General features: G+C 35.8%; 1 protein-coding gene across 2 annotated transcripts in view; it reads left to right on the top strand.

Moving 5' to 3' along the window:
• Window positions 1-546: 546 nt before the first annotated feature.
• l(3)neo38 (C2H2-type zinc finger domain-containing lethal (3) neo38) overlaps window positions 547-7,755 on the top strand; it is a 42,700-nt gene continuing 35,491 nt past the window's right edge. Inside the window, exon 1 of one of the 2 annotated variants that reach the window (XM_017607953.1) lies at window positions 547-779. The gene's annotated coding sequence lies outside the window, so the exon portion shown is untranslated. The remainder of the gene's footprint in view (window positions 780-7,755) is intronic. The other variant, XM_017607966.1, reaches the window with a different exon arrangement.

The raw sequence follows: 7,755 nt of genomic DNA, 5'->3' as shown, positions 1-7,755 counted from the left end.
AGAAATCTGTATTTAGCCAATCAAAATGCATTTAAGATCTTTGAGCCACCTGTTCAAAAAAGTATATTCAAATGATTAAAGTGAAACTTTATAATCAAGCTCGGAGATGTTTGCTCTTGACAATTAACGCAACGGTGAAAGAAGTATATGGCCGTGACGGGGACTGAGGTCGGGAGAAGACAAAGGCAAAGTTTCTGGAAGTATGATCGAATTCATGGAAATTATTCCGCAAAATAAAAGAAATAAACGCCAAAAAAAAGCTCATAAGCTTTCCTCAGCCGCACTTAGCCAATCTGCGAACCATATCCGCTATGCGCATGCGCCTAACAGTCCACCAACACTTCCGGCTAGCAAACAAACAAAAACTTAACATTCAACCTGCGCGCCAAACAGGCATTTCCACCATTCGGTTGAAGAGCCCCGAAGCATAGAAGGAATGCACAAGCGAGAGAGAGAGAGGGAGAGAGCGAGTTAGAGAGGGAAAACAACAAAAGCACATTTTCCAAGAATTCGCCACTACCGCTAGACTCTAAAGCGTTGCGTACACGGCGGTCACTGCCATTCGACGACAACAATTTCAGGTGTCATTAGCGGAAATTGCTACCGACGGCTATATCTATGTATTACTATTTATTACTATTTATTACTATTGTATTGTATTTTAATGAGTTGACTTTAATAATTCCGAATTTGTGTCCACATCTATATAAATAAATACTACGTGCTACGATAAGAACGTGCAACATGCATTTAAACTAAAACTTGTTACAAATTTTATAGTAAGTTTACTATGTATTGAGAAAGTGTGTGTGTGTGTGTGTGAAAAGAAAAACAACAAACCAACAAAAAATCGATTTGCAGACATAGACAAAAGTGGTTTAAAGCAAAAACGAGATATGTACATACGTATAATGTGTATGCAGAATTTATGCTTGCACGTACATATGTATGTATATGTAAGCATTCGTTTATGTGTAATATTTTGTTTTTGTTGAAAAGTGAAAAGCAACCCTCCAGGCAGGAAATCCACACAAATACAAGCCCACGCTCAGACACCAACCAACACGTGCATACACACTTTTACGCATAGCTGCAAAAGCAAACAACAAAAGCAACAACAACAACAACAACACTATCAAGAGCGGACTTTAACTTTCACAGTTAAAAGCAAAAATGCAGATAGCGAGAGCACTTGCCAACAAGAAGCACAAAAACAATTACTACCACTACTACTATTATGTACCGTTAGAATTTACTGTTTTCATAACGTAAACTCACCCAACAATTTCAATGGCAATTATGTACGAGTATACTTTGTCTGCTTGTTCTCTTTTAAATTTGTTGCTGATTTCCGGTGCTCCATAAAATACAAGCGCTCGTAGTTTGATTGCTCTCTTCGCGTTGTTATGTTTTGGTATCACACCCGTATGGTTTCTCCCTATTACTCACTTTGATGGATAGTTAGATTAGTCAACAATTTGTTTAGCTGGATGTTAAATATTGTCTTGGGGGTTTTCTTTTTAATTATACCGAAATCAATTTTTTCATAAAACAATTATTAAAAAGCAGGAACGGTAATCATTATGAGTAAAATAATTTAAATCACCATTTAAGCATTATTTTGTGATTTTTATTTTATATTTTTCGCTCAAAAATAATTATTATTATTGCTTTAAATTTGTTCGCTCAACGTAAATAAATATAACTTGATTTTTATTTTTTCGATCACAAATAATGATTATTTTATGATTTTTATTTTTGCGCTCAGGGATAATAATTATTATTTATTTTTATTTTTCCACTTACTTATTCCATTTATTAGGGTGTCACTACCTCTGAAAGGATACGACAGAAATCACGCTGATATAGCTTTTGAGTTTTTTGAATGATCATTATTAAATGAAAAAATAAAACTCAATAATAATTATTACCTATCTTTGAGCGAAAAAATAATAATCATAAAATAATCATTATTATTTATTGCTAAAAAAATAACCGTTTTTTTCTCAGAAAAGAAAAAGCTATTTTTTGAATTTTATACTTTGCTTATTACTCGGAAATAAAAGTTATTTTATAAAACTAAAAAAATAATTATTAAACAAGATTTTTTTGAAATAAAACTTAAAAAATAAATCAGTGCCGCTGAAGATAATCCAAGCAATAAGGTGGCTTTAAGTTTACAATTTTTATTAATTTTCCTACTACATTTTTCTTGTTGTCCCACAAGCTTAGAAACAAAGGAAAATAAAATAAACAAATAAAAATCAAAAAAATATACATCTATTTTTGAAGAATTTTCTGGAGTTTGCATTGACTACTGAGTTGGAGTAAACATTTCTGACCACTCATTTGCTTACTTATTTCCTTCGATTATTTATCATTCACAAAGAGCACAGCTAGCCATTTTGGTCAGTGTTGTCATCGAAAATGCCCCTAATCCGCATTAATCGTGAAAAATAACTCTAGGACTTAATTCAGATCCATTGCAGTGAATTCTCGACATAATCTCAAATTAACGAGTTGTCTTTATAGCGTGTTTATTTTATTTGGAGGATAAGGATACAACCAGAAAAATATTATAAAAAAGTAGTACTAAAGTACAGATAATTCTCTCTGTAGCCTTTTTCGCCAGACTGGGTTTGGGGCCTGCCTCGTATGAGACCCCCTCTTTTGATGACGACGACGGCAAATATTTAAAGGACTACGATTTGATGGCATGTTCGAACCCTTAGTGGGGAAGGTGCCTCTGCCCGTCTGGTTGATGTCCTCGTAAGGACAAAAGCTGCATCAACGCCATCCAAGCAATGTGTTGCGACGTCTACTACAGCTGCCATGTAAAGGAGCACAAAATCGATGTTGGGTTCGTGGCGGGAGAGAGATTCCCTCGCCGAGTACTGTCATTAACCCCGGTGGACGAAGGTCCCGCTAATCCACAAGAAAGGCCAAGAACCCGCCATTCGCGCAACTACCGCGGGATCAGACTGCCAAGCACCGGTTACAAGTTCTTAACGAGGGCGACCGCCGAATAACTAAAAAGCCAGAGCGGTCTTTGGTATGATGCACACATCACGATGAAACAAAAATCTGAGTGTCAGACTTTCGCAGTCCAATGTGCTATCCATATTGCTGTACGGTTGCTCCACTTGGAAAGTCACCGTTGCAATAACTATGCCTTAGAATAATACTTAGATTTTTTCGGCCTAAAACATTCTTAAATGAGAGTTACTCAAAAAAACTAACGTGGAACCCCATGACATCTGTATCCGGAGACGGAATGGAATGGGTATTGCAGAAAGAAGACGGCAGTATTGCAAAGAAGGCCATAGAATAGAATGCTCTAAGGCTTAGAGTCTAAGCGGAAGGCGAAGTAACTCGGGTTAAGCTGGAAAGAAATCGAAGCGATTGCCAGAAACCGAACCAGATGGAGCGCTGGAACACCTCTACGTTCCGCTTGGGGGTTAAAGGACGAAGAAGAAGAGAGACTTAATCATAGATTGATCTGCCCATTCCAATGTTCACCGCGGTCTTAACCCTCTACTTATATTTATTACTTATTATTATTACTTACATACGTATACTGAGGAAAGGAAAGAACACTTTCAGTACTTTTGTGTTAAACTGAATAATTTTTTAAAATTTTAATAAAAGTGAGAAACATATTTCCTTGCCAACTTCCAAGCAACACTGTGCATATGAGAGTGAGACCAAACTCCCTGTTTTGCTAGTAACCAGCGGAATTTCTCAATAAATGTGCGACGCGCATTTGCTCTCCCCACGAAAAAGCGATTGACATACATAGATTACCGCTCAATGCGCTGCTACTCGTCCTACTCGCATCGCTATTTAAGAACACTCACTCACGCTCACTTTTTATCTCACTACCATTGCTTGACTGAGTGAGTGAGTGAGTGAGAAATGCTCACTGGGTTACTCGGTACAAAGAGAATGGTAATGATAAACATTTACAATAGTACCTATAGCCAAGAAGAACATGTAGTGTAGACATACAGGAACACATACATATTGTACATATTTAATCACATGACTTGTATGACTCTTCTCTATGTTATAGTCAATTCATGCAGTAAAGCGCAAGCCACCCCCAACCATTTACATACATACATATACACACACTAATGCACATAGAATGGGTATATATTTAGTTAGTATATGCAGGCAATTATATGTACTATATGAGTTCCACCCCACTTTTAATGCTCTTACTAGCAAGTATGAGTAAGTGCCTCTTTTCCCACACCACAAAGTTCGTGGCAGCAGCAGTGGCAGGCAGTTCCCATCGTAGCAAGTGAAAAGTGAAACATTTCCCGTTTAGAGTGTAGTATGTATGAATGTACGCGTATTGCGCCTCATATGCGATTTCCACCCTCGAAATGGAAAGCAGAAAAATAGCAAAAAGAAAAAAATACATCAATATGAAAGCAACAACAACACATAGGAACACAGCAATAATAAGGGGGATAAAAGCCAGTATCAGAATAGCGACGCCAGCTAAAGTTACTGGTACCACCGAACAAATTATACCACCCACGAAATACATAAATTTCATGAAAGCGAATTCGCTTGATTTCTACTAAACGAACAATCCTGTTGGCTGTCTTTCAAATAGATTTTGTCTCTATTAACATTCGATTTCCAAGATATGTGTGAATAAGTCTCCTTTTTCACGAGGGAACAAGAGATCAAATGGGGGAGATTTTTCGTAGGGAAAGCGACATATTGACATTTTTTGACCATTAATTTTTTTATAATTTAATTGTAATTTTTTTTATAAAAAGATAGTTTATTCTTTAATAGATATAACCCGTTTAAATTCAAGTTTAAAATTTTCTGTAATATTAAAATGAAAAAATTACAATTCATATAAAAAAATTATCAACAAAAATATTGCCAAAAATCAACAGTAAGCTCTAGCTACCTTAAATTAAGAAGCTAGCAATTTTTACAAAAGTTTTTTGATTTATTTTAATGTTGCGCGAATTTGGAAACTTAGATTGAAACGGTTTTTGTTAAAGAACAAACTATATTTTTATTAAAAAATAATAATTTAAATTAAATATTAAAAAACTAGCAGTCAGAATTTTTCAATACTTCGGTAGCGTAAATTGTGATAAGCACTGTACAATACGTGCTGGGTTAGAAATAGAAAGAAGTATTGGACAATGACAAGCAGAAGAAGCGTTTAAGCAAAGCGAGCATTATTATCCCTTTTAAGACTTTAGAAGTGTATTTAAAAACACTAAATAAAGTCCGTTTCAATCATAAAAATAAAATAAAAATCCAATCGTTAATTTAGAAAAATTCCTTACTGCAATTTTTTACGGTATTCTACTCATTAATTCGACTTATTTTTTTATAAAATCACTGAACAAAGGGCATAATAAATTAGTAGAAACATAGCAAATCAAACTGACTCTGTTTCGTCACCCCGCCTTCCCTGTATCATACGTTAATTCTAGTTACCTCTGTGCCAGCAGTACTGCAAAGGCATTAGAAACAGCAAAGTGAGAGACGACACTAGGAAGGCAGTAAGAAAGTTGTGCCGTAAATCGTAGTAGGACATAGTGAATCAAAAAATTAGATACTTTGCCAAAACCAATGCAGCTTTGGAGCGCGTATCGGCTACTTACTACAATTTGTTAAGTTCTAAGAATGAAAATCAAAGAAATTTCCTTCCCAGACATTACAACTGCAAAATGCTGAGATTTGTTCTCCAATGTAAAAAGCACGCCGAGAGAGATACTGAATGCAATTTAATCTTCCCGATCGCTACTAAACTTCATTCATACATATAACGCCGCTTGAAAAGTTCTTAGTCAAGGCAATGTGAGTTACTTGGAGGAGTGCGGAAGCTTTTGGTCGGGCAAAAGATAAAAACTTCTCTTTCGGGCTTTAATCAATCTTAGGAAATCCTAGATGTGAAAGCATGATAACTATGAGCATAGAAATGTTAATAAAGCCATATGCTAACAAAATTTATTTTACCTCCTCGACGGTACAATTGCAACACGACGTCCTTAATAGAGCCCTTGATAAAAATTTACTAACCGGATTTTCGGTTAATCGAATAGTCGATTATCATTTTTTTGTCGGTTGATAGTCGAATTGCAATTATTCGATGAACCGGTCGAATGGGACTAATCGTTCACTATCCACTATCCGCTCACCATCGATTAGTCAGTAAATCGACTAACTGGAATTATTGGAATAGTGGAAATTGTCCAAGTGAGCACCGGTGACACGAGGCTGCCACCTAGCCTAACCTAATTGTTCACAATAAAATTATTGGTTTTAAGCGCGGTTGCCTTTTGTCAACAATGAAAGCGCGCGAAGTACGGTTTTTTCTTAACAGCGGTCGCTTGTCGGCTTGCAGGCAATGGCAAATCTGCGAGTGTACTTCTGCCATGAAAAACAGCTTCTCATTAAAATACAATCGCCGTTCGGGGTCGGCGTAAAACTTTTTTAAAAACAGTTAATTCCTATTTTCATCCTTGGTTTTAACATTTTCTGCGCTGTTTTTACTTTTATTTAATTTTTAAGTACTATAAATGGCGAACCCCCTGGGTTAAGGCCACAGATTTGTGCATTGAATGATGTTTGTTGAGTGTTTTTTGGGATCATTACCGAAGTAAAGTCAACTTCATATAGATAGCGCTGAAATTCCTACAGATATGCTTTGTGCATGCAGACTTTATACAGGGTGAGCCAAATAATACCTACCAATGTTAAGTCCGTATAACTGTTGTCATAATTATCTATTTTAATAAATTTGTTTCTATCTTAAATGCATTTTATGGAAATTAAAACGTACAATATATGAAACATTACATCACACAAATGTCCACCCTTTGGGTCTTTTTAGTGCGTTTTCCATTACACAACGTAATGTTTATTATTACAGCCGCCGTATTTCGTCTCGAATATTTTGCTTCAGCTGTCTATGTAGCATTGCCCACATAAAAAAATCGAGCGCTGTTAAATCGAATAAGTGAACGAATTGGTCAAGGGAAATCTTAATTTTTTTATCAAACGCTCGCTGAAAATTTCACGTAGTTGCTGGTCTTTCGGTAGCAATGTTAGTGCAATTTTGTTTGAGTGCATCTTAAGAAAATTCGTCAGTTGGCTGGAACGACGACGAGTTTACACAGATGGATCATTTGCAACACTCTGCCGCACAGCTTCAATGCGAATATTTTGATTAGAGCACCTCCTCCAGGACAGTGGGCCACTGAACCCCGTTGCTCAAAACGTATCGACCAAACTCCCAATCATGAAGGCCGTGGGAGAAGATGTTGCTATATGAGCAAATCTCACGAGTTGTTTTTTTTTTGTCACTCCCTTCTCTCGGCAGAAGAAAAAATGCTAAAGGATTTTTCCTGCTTTTATTTCAATCAATGGAGTTCCAGAAACATGCACAATAGAAAGTAAATCAAGTATTTTAACAATTTTAGCTTTAAAACTTTATTTAGAGCGTGTGTGAGTCGGTAACAAAGTTCGCTGCGAGTAAATTTTTGACAAGTATGAGGTGAATAAAACTTCGGTAGCTCATAAGGCTAGTAAAATTTTTTGACAAATGCAATTTTGACATTCGCAAAGATTGTTGATGTGTGTAATTTTTCGTTAAATAAAAGCTTAAATTGATGAATTGCAATCAATGAGGGTAGATGTTTTCTTAAAATATTAATTTCATTTCAATTTTTAATATTTTATCAAAAGTTTATTTCACACAGCAAATTG

This window comes from Rhagoletis zephyria, unplaced genomic scaffold (assembly GCF_001687245.7).
Source record: "Rhagoletis zephyria isolate East Lansing unplaced genomic scaffold, Rhagoletis_zephyria_1.1 Rzeph_scaffold_00174, whole genome shotgun sequence".
Lineage (NCBI taxonomy): Eukaryota > Metazoa > Arthropoda > Insecta > Diptera > Tephritidae > Rhagoletis > Rhagoletis zephyria.
Note: the sequence above shows the minus strand (reverse complement) of the source record. Positions and strands in the feature narration are given on the sequence as shown.